We start from the raw sequence: 15,960 nt of genomic DNA on the forward strand, positions 1-15,960 counted from the left end.
CCAATGGCAATAACTGGGCAAGGTTTCTTCTCACATCTCAGGCATGTTTTCTAATGAAAGTGACTCTCCACTACAGAGGCTGTCCTAAGATGGACACCGTAGGGTTAAGACATTGTGCCCACTCTTAAAAATAAAGGTGCAACTTGGAGACAAATAAGGTTCTTGAGAGCGATAAAATAAGGGAACCATTTTTGGGTCTCTGAAGAACCATAAATAGGATAGTTCTTTAATTATGAAGAATTATGAAGACCCATAGATGCCACGTCAAGAACCCCACATTTAACTCAAAGGTTCTTTATCAGGCAAGTTCTTTAAGGAACCTTAAGAGCTGAGGAAGAACCATTTGGGAACCTTTATTTTTTTCCAGTGTACTGAAGGGTAATTGAGACTAGTCATTTGATCCTTTTTTTTCTGTTCTGGGGACGAGGGAGCGGGCACCGGGGCACTGCTTGGTTGGTGTTCCACCTCCCGACAGAGCCCTCGACCCAGAGAGCCTACTGCGCCAGATGTTGCCCCGTGGTGTAGGGCGTTTCAAACGCTCTGCATAATTAATGACGCACTCCCCAGGGTATTAAGCACTTATGAGCTCTCACACACACACGCACGCACGCACACGCACACGCACACGCACACGCACACACACGCAGAAACCAGCCAGGCAGTCACACACACACAGAGAGTAACACTACTGGCCTATGATACTAGGAGGTAGAGGTTGGGAAGCCATGCCAATCAGAGCGATAAGGTTCCTTTGGTCATAGTACACTGAAGTGTCTACTGGGACCTCGTTTGCTCTTAACAATCTTGAGGACTTTTTCAGGCAGAAGGGAGGCTATTTGTCTTTTAAACTTACCTCATGGAAAAACATGTGGTTTTGGAACACTTCACATGAAGTTTCACATGTGGATATTGTTCACACAATATTTCACAGGTGATGCCCTGCAAACAAGTATTGGTCATTAGGATGACCACGGAACTTCACACAGTGTTATCAACTTACATATTTGACACACATTATTACATAGTATATGTTTATTTACACATGAAAGAATGATTATTCAACATGTTCCTCAGCAGGGATTTGAACTCACAACCTCTTGGTTCGCAGAATTCTGATTTTCCTGCTACGAGTCCACCTGTATCCCTACACTTTGGAATTCAAAGTACTTATCAGCTTCCTTAAAAATACACTCAAGATAAACTATTATATTTATCATAGTGATTCAGGAGTAACATTAAAATTAGAATATTATGCCCCACCACCATTAAACTATACAGAAAACCCCTCAGCTTGCTGAAATGAAATCAAGGATGAGAGAATAGACAGATTAACTGATAACTAAAAAGCAGTGCACTTGGCACTATTTTTCTAAGTGCAGAGATTTATTATAGGTAATGAATCTTAACAGGAGTTCTGAGAATGCTACAGACTTTGTGGCACCGCAGAAAAAGCAGCAAACCCCATATAAGTCCAAAGGTTGTTAGTTCTAATCCCAGGTGGGGTCATATTGAAAAGTCAGCACTAAGTGATCATGTCAAATGTAACCCTATTGATTAAAGATGTGTACACTGTTTTCGCTGAACAGCGTATCACTTACCTTAAAACCCCCGTTACCATTTCATGACTTCTATTCATACAAAATCACTGTTTTCGCATGTTGAGCTGGAATTTTCACATGAAAACAAAAGAGACCCGTAAGGTCGTTTGTTCACGTATGAAACCATATGTTGACAGTTAGAGTTCACATGTTAACACCACCTTTTCACATGTGAATTGCAGATTCTAACTCTCGCACGCGGAGTAGCCTTTTCAAATGTGGAAAAACATTCACGTGTGAAAATTTAATTCGCATTTTTACATGTGAAAAACGTTCGAATGTTGTCACGTGTAGTTCCATGGTGTCACATGTTGAAATTTTGCATCCCCATGTTGTCACATTTATTTCATGATTTCAAATGTGCGCAAATGTTTTTACGTGTAATTTCATGTTGTCACGTGTTGCTTTTAGATGTCACGTTATCACATTAACTTCACATAAGATCACATGTGAAATGCATCATCTAAATCATTAACAAACATACAGTTGAAGTCGGAAGTTTACATTCACCTTAGCCAAATGCATTAAAACTCCGTTTCTCACAATTCCTGACATTTAATCCTAGTAAAAAATCCCTGTCTTAGGTCAGTTAGGATCACCACTTTATTTTAAGAATGTGAAATGTCAGAATAATAGTAGAGAATTATTTATTTCAGCCTTTATTTCTTTCACCACATTCCCAGTGGGTCAGAAGTTCACATACACTCAATTAATATTTGGTAGCATTGCCTTTAAATTGTTTAACTTGGGTCAAACGTTTCAGGTAGCCTTCCACTAGCTTCCCACAATAAGTTGGGTGAATTTTGGCCCATTCCTCCTGATGTAACTGAGTCAGGTATGTAGGCCTCCTTGCTCACACACGCTTTTTCAGTTCTGCCCACACATTTTCTATAGGATTGAGGTCAGGGCATTGTGATGGTCACTCCAATACCTTGACTTTGTTGTCCTTAAGCCATTTTGCCACAACTTTGAAAGTATACTTGGGGTCGTTGTCCGTTTGGTAGACCCATTTGCGACCAAGCTTTAACTTCCTGACTGATATTTTGAGATGTTGCTTCAATTTATCCACATAATTTTCCTACCTCTATTTTGTGAAATGCACCAATCCCTCCTACAGCAAAGCACCCCCACAACATGATGCTGCCACCCACAACATGATGCTGCCACCCACGTGCTTCACGGTTGGGATGGTGTTCTTTGGCTTGCAAGCCTCCCCCTTTTTCCTCCAAACATAACGATGGTCATTATGGCCAAACAGTTATATTTTTGTTTCAACAGCCCAGAGGACATTTCTCCAAAAAGTACGATCTTTGTTTCCACGTGCAGTTGCAAATTGTAGTCTGACTTTTTTATGACGGTTTTGGAGCAGTGGTTTCTTCCTTGCTAAGCAGCCTTTCAGGTTATTTCGATATAGGACTTGTTTTACTGTGGATATAGATACTTTTGTACCTGTTTCCTCCAGCATCTTCACAAGGTCCTTTGCTGTTGTTCTGGGATTGATTTGCACTTTTCGCACCAAAGTACGTTCATCTCGAGGAGACAGAAAGCGTCTCCTTCCTGAGCGGTATGACCGCTGCGTGGTCCCATGGTGTTTATACTTGTGCACTATTGTTTGTACAGATGAACGTGGTACGTTCATAGCCTTTTGAGGCATTTGGAAATTGCTCCCAAGGATGAACCAGACTTGTGGAGGTCTGCAATTTTCTTGGCTGATTTCTTTAGATTTTCCCATGATGTCAAGCAAATAGGCACTGAGTTTGAAGGTATGCCTTGAAATACATCCACAAGTACACCTCTAATTGACTCAAATGATGTCAATTAGCGTATCAGAAGCTTCTAAAGCCATGACATCATTTTCTGGAATTTTCCAAGCGGTTTAAAGGCATAGTCAACTTAGTGTATGTAAACTTCTGACCCACTGGAATTGTGATACAGTGAAATAATCTGTCTGTAAACAATTGTTGGAAAAATTACTTGTGTTTTGCGCAAAGAGGATATCCCAACCGACTTGCAAAAACTATCGTTTGTTCACAAGCCATTTGTGGGGTGGTTGAAAAATGGGTTTTAATGACTCCAACCTAAGTGTCTGTAAACTTCCGATTTCAACTGTATCTGCACAATCTAAGGCTGTAGGTTTCATTGACAGAGACCATCACATCTTATTTGTAGGGTGTCCATATTAAGAAAGCGTCAGTTTCAGCAAGACTGTTGAGACTGAGGCTGTCCTAAAATGGACACAGTGTGTAGTTCTTTAAATAATATCACAATCCTTAAAAACTGCACCATGAAATGCCAGAATAAACACTACTCTGTTTTGAAACAGACATTGCAGAAAGAATCTACAAAGAATAGGTTCCGCAATGGCTACAACAGTGATGCTTTACAGTCTTAAATCAATACAACTACACTCTAAAAAATAAAGGTGCAAGTTGGAACCAAATAAGGCTCTTGAGTGTGATGCTTTAGGTGACAATTTTAAGGTCTCTGAAGAACCATAAATGGGAAGTTTCTTTTAAGAACCACACACAAATCAAAAGCTAGAAATGTTTCAGCCCTCCAGGACAGGATTTGAACAGCCCTGCTGTAGGGTTTTAAGCATTATTTGCATATTTCCCAGGGTGTTTGCTAGTGACAGAAACATGGTTATTGCGTTTATACATTTTCAGTCCTATGGCCTTCACCAAGTTAGATCCTGAGTGTTCATTTATCTATTTACAGTGTTAATTTAACTCTTGAATCAACATTGGAAATGTTGCACTGAAAGATCAACACTAGGCAACACTGGACAATTTGCCGTGTGCTATGAAAGGGACAGATCTGCAGGTTTCCATATCAAGAGGCTTTTCGAATACTGAACCCCACAATAAAATCACACTTAACTCAAAGGTTCTTTATCGGGCAACAGTACTCCAAGGGACCTTAATGGTCCCGAACACTCATTCTGATACCCATATAAAATAGCCCTTTGAGTGACTAAAATAGCACCCATAACAATTGTTTTGTATATAAACACAATCAAATTGACTTAAAAGACAGCTCTTTAAAACACCTATGTCAAGAAACTTGGATGGAGTAAAATCAGCTCAAGCTAATTTGGTCGTAGACAAAGCAACTCGAAAAAACATTTAAATTCCATCAATTATGTAAAAAAAAATGTATTCATGTCCCGTTTGGCATGTCTCTTGTGATGTGATACACAGCCTCGCTGACAGATGTGTTGACATGACAACTGCGTCAGAGTTTTGAACAACCCCCCCCCCCTTTTGTTCCATGCTGGCTGAAGCCGTAGCTAGCCAGCAACTAGCTAACACCAGACACAGATAAAAGGGGAAACATATAAGTATCTTTGCCGTAGATTAGAGTCAAATTTTGGCATCAGTAGAGTAGCTATATAAACCAGGCCCCTCTGCAAACACGCCTTCTCCTATGTTGGTTACAAGGCGTTACTTATTTAAATGAGTTAACAGATTATCATGTTACCATTGGTGTATTAAAATGAGAGTTAAGGGGAGGTCACCTTGTCCCCTTAATAATGAATCCAAGTGTTTGACCTGGGGGAGGGAACCAGTAACTTTATGATCAATGTAGAAGCAACAGGAATTTTTCATACTTTGGTCATCATACTTTAATAATCTCGTTTCATCCAAATGTCATCCAGTTTTGTGGAAAACATGATTTTGACTGTTCATGACCTTTAAAAGCCGAGGAAGAACCATTTAAGAACCTTTATTCTTTTGACGACTATATGACTATTAATAATAATGGCTAGCAGCATTTTATAGGAATTAATTCCACAGGTATTTCTGAATCATTTTCAGGGTTCCAGCCAAATTCATCTGGCCCTAATAGCATTGCATTGTTTCCATGGTTACAGCCAGGGATTGACATAAATTACAAATGACAAAATACTCAAAAGACCAATGTATCAAAATAATTTTGCAAAGTATTGTCATTCATGACAATTTGTGTAGTAGCCGGCTGAACAGCAAAAAACATTCTCAGTAACGGTTACTTTCACTTCTTACTTGCTATGACTGTGATATATTGTTGTTTATCTACTTTAGTTGGATGCACATATACAATATTTATATACAGTGGGGAGAACAAGTATTTGATACACTGCCGATTTTGCAGGTTTTCCTACTTACAAAGCATTTAGAGGTCTGTAATTTTTATCATAGGTACACTTCAACTGTGAGAGACGGAATCTAAAACAAAAATCCAGAAAATCACATTGTATGATTTTTAAGTAATTAATTTGCATTTTATTGCATGACATAAGTATTTGATCACCTACCAACCAGTAAGATTTCCGGCTCTCACAGACCTGTTAGTTTTTCTTTAAGACACCCTCCTGTTCTCCTCTCATTACCTGTATTAACTGCACCTGTTTGAACTCGTTACCTGTATAAAAGACACCTTTCCACACACTCAATCAAACAGACTCCAACCTCTCCACAATGGCCAAGACCAGAGAGCTGTGTAAGGACATCAGGGATGAAATTGTAGACCTGCACAAGGCTGGGATGGGCTACAGGACAATAGGCAAGCAGCTTAGTGAGAAGGCAACAACTGTTGGCGCAATTATTAGAAAATGGAAGAAGTTCAAGATGACGGTCAATCACCCTCGGTCTGGGGCTCCATGCAAGATCTCACCTCGTGGGGCATCAATGATCATGAGGAAGGTGAGGGATCAGCCCAGAACTACACGGCAGGACCTGGTCAATGACCTGAAGAGAGCTGGGACCACAGTCTCAAAGAAAACCATTAGTAACACACTACGCCGTCATGGATTAAAATCCTGCAGCGCACGCAAGGTCCCCCTGCTCAAGCCAGCGCATGTCCAGGCCCGTCTGAAGTTTGCCAATGACCATCTGGATGATCCAGAGGAGGAATGGGAGAAGGTCATGTGGTCTGATGAGACAAAAATAGAGCTTTTTGGTCTAAACTCCACTCGCTGTGTTTGGAGGAAGAAGAAGGATGAGTACAACCCCAACAACACCATCCCAACTGTGAAGCATGGAGGTGGAAACATCATTCTTTGGGGATGCTTTTCTGCAAAGGGGACAGGACGACTGCACCGTATTGAGGGGAGGATGGATGGGGCCATGTATCGCGAGATCTTGGCCAACAACCTCCTTCCCTCAGTAAGAGCATTGAAGATGGGTCGTGGCTGGGTCTTCCAGAATGACAACGACCCAAACCACACAGCCAGGGCAACTAAGGAGTGGCTCCGTAAGAAGCATCTCAAGGTCCTGGAGTGGCCTAGCCAGTCTCCAGACCTGAACCCAATAGAAAATCTTTGGAGGGAGCTGAAAGTCCGTATTGCCCAGCGACAGCCCCGAAACCTGAAGGATCTGGAGAAGGTCTGTATGGAGGAGTGGGCCAAAATCCCTGCTGCAGTGTGTGCAAACCTGGTCAAGAACTACAGGAAACGTCTGATCTCTGTAATTGCAAACAAAGGTTTCTGTACCAAATATTAAGTTCTGCTTTTCTGATGTATCAAATACTTATGTCATGCAATAAAATGCAAATTAATTACTTAAAAATCATACAATGTGATTTTCTGGATTTTTGTTTTAGATTCCGTCTCTCACAGTTGAAGTGTACCTATGATAAAAATTACAGACCTCTACATGCTTTGTAAGTAGGAAAACCTGCAAAATCGGCAGTGTATCAAATACTTGTTCTCCCCACTGTATGTGTATATGTGAAAATGAACAACTGTCATTGTTTCAGCATGCAGAGCTAATTAGAGTAATACTCGGTATTCTTGGCTATGGTTCTCTCTCTCTCTCTCTCTCTCTCTCTCTCTCTCTCTCTCTCTCTCTCTCTCTCTCTCTCTCTCTCTCTCTCTCTCTCTCTCTCTCTCTCTCTCTCTCTCTCTCTCTCTCTCTCTCTCTCTCTCTCTCTCTCTCTCTTCCCCCTGTTTGACTCCTACATGCACAGTTTAATAATGAAGGACCGTGACTAACGAGCTGTGTGTTTTCAAATTCTTGTTTACCCTCCATCTCTCACTTTAGATGGCGTGTGACTTTCACGCTAAATCTGTGTCAGACATCCGCTTTCCTTCTGGAATGAATGCAACACCCAGTGCCAATTAAGTACCCGGGACCGATAGTGTGGTCTTGACAGAGATTACAAATGACGATGAAAAAGACAACTGTGGTGAGATTCAATGCTTGATGTAAATGAGCTACAGAGCCGTATGGCTCGTGTTTTGGACAATGTGTTCTATTTTGCACATCACCTCAATCATAGTATATTTCCTATTACTGTAGACTCAATTAGGGTTAAGTGCCTTGCTCAAGGGCACAGCGACAGCTTTTCTACCTAGTTGGTTCGGGGATTTGAACCAGTGACCTTTAGGTTATTGGCCCAATGCTCTTAAATTGCTAGGCTACCTGCTGACACACACACACACACACACACACACACACACACACACACACACACACACACACACACACACACACACACACACACACACACACACACACACACACATATGTATGATGAATGCATGATTTTTTTACAATTGTTTGTTATCAATATCTATGTTTTTGCATGTTCATTGATTAATTAATCTTACGCTACTCAAATAGAAATAACATTTTTCTAAACCATTCCAATCTGTTACTTGGATTTATTGCACCCATTACAGAAATGGTTGTTCCAGTTGAGATGTTTGAGCCAGTTTCATGTCTTCATCTTCCCAACCCTGGCACTGGCAGTCATTTTGAATGCAGGTTGCACAAGTTTCAGGCAAATGTATTAGGGTAAATGCAGGCCTTATGAAATATAGTGCATTCAGAAAGTATCCCTTTGCTATGAGACTGAAAATTGAGCTCAGGTGCATCCTGTTTCCATTGATCATCCTTGATGTTTCTACACCTTGATTGGAGTCCACCTGTGGTAAATTCAATTGATTTGACATGATTTGGAAAGGCTCACACGTGTCTATATAAGGTCCCACAGTTGACAGTGCATGTCAGAGAAAAAACAAAGCCACGAGGTCGAAGGAATTGTCCGTAGAGCACCGAGATAGGATTGTGTCGAGGCGCAGATCTGGGGAAGGGTACCAAAACATTTCTGCAGCATTGAAGGTCCCCAATAACACTGTGTCCTCCATCACTCTAAAATGGAAGAAGTTTGGAACCACCAAGACTCTTCCTAGAGTTGAAAATGTATGAATGCAACAACCATTTCTCTGTCACTAGCGAACACAGTCATGGGTGGTACTGGTAACTCTAAAATTCACCCTGGGAAATATGCAATTAAGGCTTAAAACCCTACAGTGGGGCTATTCCATTCCGATCCTGGAGGGCCAAAACATTTCCGATTTGTGTATGGTTCTTCAAAGAACCATCCCATTTACGGTTCTTCAGAGACCCTAAAATGGTTCATCTATGGCATTGCTCCCAGAACCTTATTTGGTTCCAACTTGCATATTTATTGTTAAGAGTGTATGTGGTGCACTATAAAAGGGAACATCTCTTAACACAGACTTTAATTAAGTGGTGTCACATTAAAAAGGTGTGCTTTTTGTCATTGAACCGGATTTGTTTAGGTGGCGCATTGCACACTTTTCCAACATGGAAGGCTCCTACTGAACAACTACCTTTATCAGCTTCCTTTGTGTCTGAAAGATGAGCGAGTATTGGGGATGTGGCAGGAGCAGAACTCTGTGTCAAGGTCTTTAGTCATTATGATTAGTCCCACCTCTGGCACTTGTCACTTCAGGTAGGACAGGGTAACCGCAGAGAGAGAAAGAGTGAGATCATTGAGAGAGAGTGTGCGTGTGCGTGTGCGTGTGCGTGTGTGTGTGTAAAAGCGCCGAAGCGAGGATAATACAGCCACTCGGCCAGAGCGTTCAGGAACACCTTCTACCTGTCAGTGAATCACGCACCAAGGATCTTGCTACTTTCTGTCTTTATCTAAAGGGCATTACACTAACAGAATTCCAAAACAATGGCAAACGTCTCGCAGTAATGCTCCCTTCCACGATAGAGCACTCTTACTTACGTACTACTAAAATGTATCAACCCCATCAAAAATGTCCATGAATTATAATCCACATTTCCTGTTGCTGCAGAATTATTTTCATGCTGTAGCAAACTGTCTCAAATGAAGATCCTAAATCCATATGTACGTACACTTCTTGAAATGTTTAATCATGCCATCCACCTCCTAAGTGGAATACTGTGGGAAATGAAAAAGACGTAAGGCACTGCACCTTTCATTTCACTTCATCTCTCATTTGAATCATTTCAATCTGAACTGATATACTAGACAGTAGACACGCTGCTAATATTGTCAAGAGCCACTTTATCGGCTATGTCACAGTTTTGCTTCAAGCAAATCTCCCAGTCTTCACGAGAACACGAAAAGGTTGTCGGATGTCCCTTTGGGCTATTCTATCGATCCATAAGTCACTGAGAAAATGTACTCATGTTCTCCCATCCAGTCCAACTGACTTCATGTCCTATGAACCCCTTGCTACATGAGTCCAGATCTAAATTTATCTCAAAGGTTTGATACGGTTTACCGAGACATTCTATTAACCAGTGTCATGAATTCATAATGAGATATAAAGTAGATGGCACACACACGTGACAACCACCGCCGTCATGTCTAACACATACATGACAGGCCCACACTTTTATTTTTGCCTCAGGGTGGAAAATAAAGGAAAATAAATAAATTATTGAACATCTCATTGTACCTGTGGGTGGTGGCATCACAGCCACAACAAAAAGGATGGAAAGAATTTCTCCCTGGCTGATAAATTAGATTTCTTCAGTGGTTGGATAGCTCTAATAAGCCATGTATTCATTCATTCATTCATATAATAATAAGATATGCCACTTACATTTACATTACATTTAAGTCATTTAGCAGACGCTCTTATCCAGAGCGACTTACAAATTGGTGCATTCACCTTATGATATCCAGTGGAACAACCACTTTACAATAGTGCATCTAACTCTTTTAAGGGGGGGGGTTAGAAGGATTACTTTATCCTATCCTAGGTATTCCTTAAAGAGGTGGGGTTTCAGGTGTCTCCGGAAGGTGGTGATTGACTCCGCTGACCTGGCGTCGTGAGGGAGTTTGTTCCACCATTGGGGTGCCAGAGCAGCGAACAGTTTTGACTGGGCTGAGCGGGAACTGTACTTCCTCAGAGGTAGGGAGGCAAGCAGGCCAGAGGTGGATGAACGCAGTGCCCTTGTTTGGGTGTAGGGCCTGATCAGAGCCTGAAGGTACGGAGGTGCCGTTCCCCTCACAGCTCCGTAGGCAAGCACCATGGTCTTGTAGCGGATGCGAGCTTCAACTGGAAGCCAGTGGAGAGAGCGGAGGAGCGGGGTGACGTGAGAGAACTTGGGAAAGTTGAACACCAGACGGGCTGCGGCGTTCTGGGTGAGTTGTAGGGGTTTAATGGCACAGGCAGGGAGCCCAGCCAACAGCGAGTTGCAGTAATCCAGACGGGAGATGACAAGTGCCTGGATTAGGACCTGCGCCGCTTCCTGCGTGAGGCAGGGTCGTACTCTGCGAATGTTGTAGAGCATGAACCTACAGGAACGGGTCACCGCCTTGATGTTAGTTGAGAACGACAGGGTGTTGTCCAGGATCACGCCAAGGTTCTTAGCACTCTGGGAGGAGGACACAATGGAGTTGTCAACCGTGATGGCGAGATCATGGAACGGGCAGTCCTTCCCCGGGAGGAAGAGCAGCTCCGTCTTGCCGAGGTTCAGCTTGAGGTGGTGATCCGTCATCCACACTGATATGTCTGCCAGACATGCAGAGATGCGATTCACCACCTGGTTATCAGAGGGGGGAAAGGAGAAGATTAATTGTGTGTCGTCTGCATAGCAATGATAGGAGAGACCATGTGAGGATATGACAGAGCCAAGTGACTTGGTGTATAGCGAGAATAGGAGAGGGCCTAGAACAGAGCCCTGGGGGACACCAGTGGTGAGAGCACGTGGTGCGGAGACAGATTCTCGCCACGCCACCTGGTAGGAGCGACCTGTCAGGTAGGACGCAATCCAAGCGTGGGCCGCGCCGGAGATGCCCAGCTCGGAGAGGGTGGAGAGGAGGATCTGATGGTTCACAGTATCAAAGGCAGCCGATAGGTCTAGAAGGATGAGAGCAGAGGAGAGAGAGTTAGCTTTAGCAGTGCGGAGCGCCTCCGTGACACAGAGAAGAGCAGTCTCAGTTGAATGACTAGTCTTGAAACCTGACTGATTTGGATCAAGAAGGTCATTCTGAGAGAGATAGCAGGAGAGCTGGCCAAGGACGGCACGTTCAAGAGTTTTGGAGAGAAAAGAAAGAAGGGATACTGGTCTGTAGTTGTTGACATCGGAGGGATCGAGTGTAGGTTTTTTCAGAAGGGGTGCAACTCTCGCTCTCTTGAAGACGGAAGGGACGTAGCCAGCGGTCAAGGATGAGTTGATGAGCGAGGTGAGGTAAGGGAGAAGGTCTCCGGAAATGGTCTGGAGAAGAGAGGAGGGGATAGGGTCAAGCGGGCAGGTTGTTGGGCGGCCGGCCGTCACAAGACGCGAGATTTCATCTGGAGAGAGAGGGGAGAAAGAGGTCAAAGCACAGGGTAGGGCAGTGTGAGCAGAACCAGCGGTGTCGTTTGACTTAGCAAACGAGGATCGGATGTCGTCGACCTTCTTTTCAAAATGGTTGACGAAGTCATCAGCAGAGAGGGAGGAGGGGGGAGGAGGGGGAGGAGGATTCAGGAGGGAGGAGAAGGTGGCAAAGAGCTTCCTAGGGTTAGAGGCAGATGCTTGGAATTTAGAGTGGTAGAAATTGGCTTTAGCAGCAGAGACAGAAGAGGAGAATGTAGAGAGGAGGGAGTGAAAGGATGCCAGGTCCGCAGGGAGGCGAGTTTTCCTCCATTTCCGCTCGGCTGCCCGGAGCCCTGTTCTGTGAGCTCGCAATGAGTCGTCGAGCCACGGAGCAGGAGGGGAGGACCGAGCCGGCCTGGAGGATAGGGGACATAGAGAGTCAAAGGATGCAGAAAGGGAGGAGAGGAGGGTTGAGGAGGCAGAATCAGGAGATAGGTTGGAGAAGGTTTGAGCAGAGGGAAGAGATGATAGGATGGAAGAGGAGAGAGTAGCGGGGGAGAGAGAGCGAAGGTTGGGACGGCGCGATACCATCCGAGTAGGGGCAGTGTGGGAAGTGTTGGATGAGAGCGAGAGGGAAAAGGATACAAGGTAGTGGTCGGAGACTTGGAGGGGAGTTGCAATGAGATTAGTGGAAGAACAGCATCTAGTAAAGATAAGGTCAAGCGTATTGCCTGCCTTGTGAGTAGGGGGGGAAGGTGAGAGGGTGAGGTCAAAAGAGGAGAGGAGTGGAAAGAAGGAGGCAGAGAGGAATGAGTCAAAGGTAGACGTGGGGAGGTTAAAGTCACCCAGAACTGTGAGAGGTGAGCCATCCTCAGGAAAGGAACTTATCAGGGCGTCAAGCTCATTGATGAACTCTCCAAGGGAACCTGGAGGGCGATAAATGATAAGGATGTTAAGCTTGAAAGGGCTGGTAACTGTGACAGCATGGAATTCAAAGGAGGCGATAGACAGATGGGTCAGGGGAGAAAGAGAGAATGTCCACTTGGGAGAGATGAGGATCCCAGTGCCACCACCCCGCTGACCAGAAGCTCTCGGGGTGTGCGAGAACACGTGGGCAGACGAGGAGAGAGCAGTAGGAACACTTAGCAGATGTTTTTACCCAAAGAGACTTAGTGCTTTAATCTAAAGTGGCCGTAGTGCGTGCATACCCTTTTCACAGTCATTCATTCATTCATATAATAATAATAATAATAAGATATGCCACTTAGCAGATGTTTTAACCCAAAGAGACTTAGTGCTTTAATCTATAGCGGCCGCAGTGCGTGCATACCTTTTCACATTCATTCATTCATTCATTCATTCATTCATTCATTCATTCATTCATTCATTCATTCGTTCATTGAAATAGTGTGCACTAATGAATACAATCCAGATAGACAAGGTTCCACTCCTTCCTGTCCTCTCCTGTCATAAAGTCATTTACCACTCCTAACGTGCTGAATTGAACCAGTGGCTGTGGAGAATGGAGAGAGGATATGGTCATCAAATTGGACTGCTAATACTCATTAGCAGTTCACATGCCGAATATCATTCTTTAATTGACAAGATGAAACACGGCTGATTGGCTTAATTTTGTTCTTTACAAGGGCCCTGTCGTTACATTAAGTTCATTTGAAAACGGTCGATGATATATCAGCTGCAAATATACTCAGATATTTTTTAAATCAAATAACTTGAATGAAAGGTAACACTTTACATCAATTATATTTCCTTTGTGTATTAGTGCTATAATTACACTTGCAACAACATCAACTCAATATATTTTACACCCATGGGTTATGTCGAGATTACAGCGCTGAAAGTTTTTCACATGTGAGATGAAAACATGTTAATCTCCTCACATGTGAAAAGGCGGTGTTAACATGTGAACTCTAAATGTAATGCATGTGAACACATGGTTTCAACACGTGAACAACTGATCTCCCGTGTCTTTTCAGCTCAACATGTGAAAACAGCTATTTCACATGTGAAAATGCAATTTCACATGATCACTTAGTGCTGACTTTTCAATGTGACCAAACCTGGGATTTGAAATCACAATCCTCTGGATTTGGTGTATCCTGATCTTTCTGCTGCGCCACAAAGTCTGTAGCATTTTAGTTGTCAGTAAATTTGACTATTCTCTCATCATTGATTTAATTTACTTCATTCAGCATTTTGAGGGTTTTATGTATAGTTGTCGAATGTTGGCGGGACAACATTATTCACTTTTAATGTTACTCCTGTGCAGAAGGAAGCCCTGAGGCCCAAGGCCCCCCGCCCACAAAAAAACCCAATAGACTCTTGGAATTATCTTGTTGAAAAGACTTAGAATCTTGTTTAAACAACTTGGTATATCTTAGTATCTTCAAATGAGATATTAAGTCATGCGAATGAGATACAAAGCCGTTTGAACAACTTATCTCGTTTGAACGACTTAATTGTTATTTTGTCTAATTGGGCCTAATTTTTTTATGCAGATTTCAAGTCCGTGTAGTGGTTGCTGCAGCCATTCATACACTGATTCCATCCATTGATATGATTATTCATAGACAGATATTTTATAGCCTAAATCAGGGCTGCTTTTGAATGTCAGAGCATTCAAGTGGGCAAGTGTGGCGCGAGGAGCAGAGAGTAAAAAGGCTGTCTTCTCCTCTGCTACATATTCACTCTGGCACTGCTCAGACACAAGCTCTGCGCATGCTCTGCCGAGCATTTTTTATTTCCTTTATCACTATTCTTTGAATTAGAGCTATTGAGATGTAATTATTTAGCTTACCCACCCACAGAAGCTTATATCTGTTTTTTATTCTACTTTCTAACATGATTCGTTTCTACTTCAAATGTATTAGCAGGTGTTTTCGGTAGGCAATAAATAGGCTACTGTAAAATGTATTTGAATTTTCCTTGGAATAGAAACACTATAATATAAATCAATTTAATGAAGCTAAAATATCAGAAATAAATCATAAATAATAAAGGCCAGTATCAGATTCTAAATGAATAATCTGAAACTGCAGTGGTTAAATGATTTGTGCACAGAAGCAAGAACCAGAAATCTTCATTGTGTGCATTTAGTGTGGGAAATGCGCTTTACAAATTAAAATTGTATTATTAGTGTAATAAAGACAGAAAAAGACACATCTAAAAGCTTAATTACATCAATTAATATTAGCGGGAATATAGCCAGAAAATAAACAAGAGAAAGGAGAATGGAATATATTTGAAAAGCCTAAAATACAGCTGTCCTTGAGCGTGAGCTAGAAGGAAATGTGTGCGACATGAGGTAAACAACAGTTTTCCATCAATAGAATCAACTAGGGAGGTAACGTGATATCATAAGGGAATTGCTTAGACCACACTTACCTTTAGAACAGGTTATCTCAAAGCTATGGCAGAGAAGTGGCCTATGTGAGCACTTTAACACTAGCCTTAACGTACAGTTAAAGTAGCCATCACCAATAAGTGAATGAACTTCAGAGATAATGGGCTGGTTTGTGCTGCGAATAACATGCTTTCATTAGCCGAACAGAATTGCCTACAAAAAGAGGTTTGTGATAGGCCTTTAAATTGAAATGAAGAGACATTTGTTTAATCGTTGAAGTGTTGGCTAATGGTTTACTGTAACATGAGGAAGCTATCTGATTTTCAGTAGAACCGATGACAACAACCTATTCATTTGACGGTAAGTAAAATATTGATTTGAATGCATCCTCAAGAAGGAGCGCTTGAGAGGGAGAACTGTGTTT

This window comes from Salvelinus alpinus, chromosome 8, assembly GCF_045679555.1.
Source record: "Salvelinus alpinus chromosome 8, SLU_Salpinus.1, whole genome shotgun sequence".
NCBI lineage: Eukaryota > Metazoa > Chordata > Actinopteri > Salmoniformes > Salmonidae > Salvelinus > Salvelinus alpinus.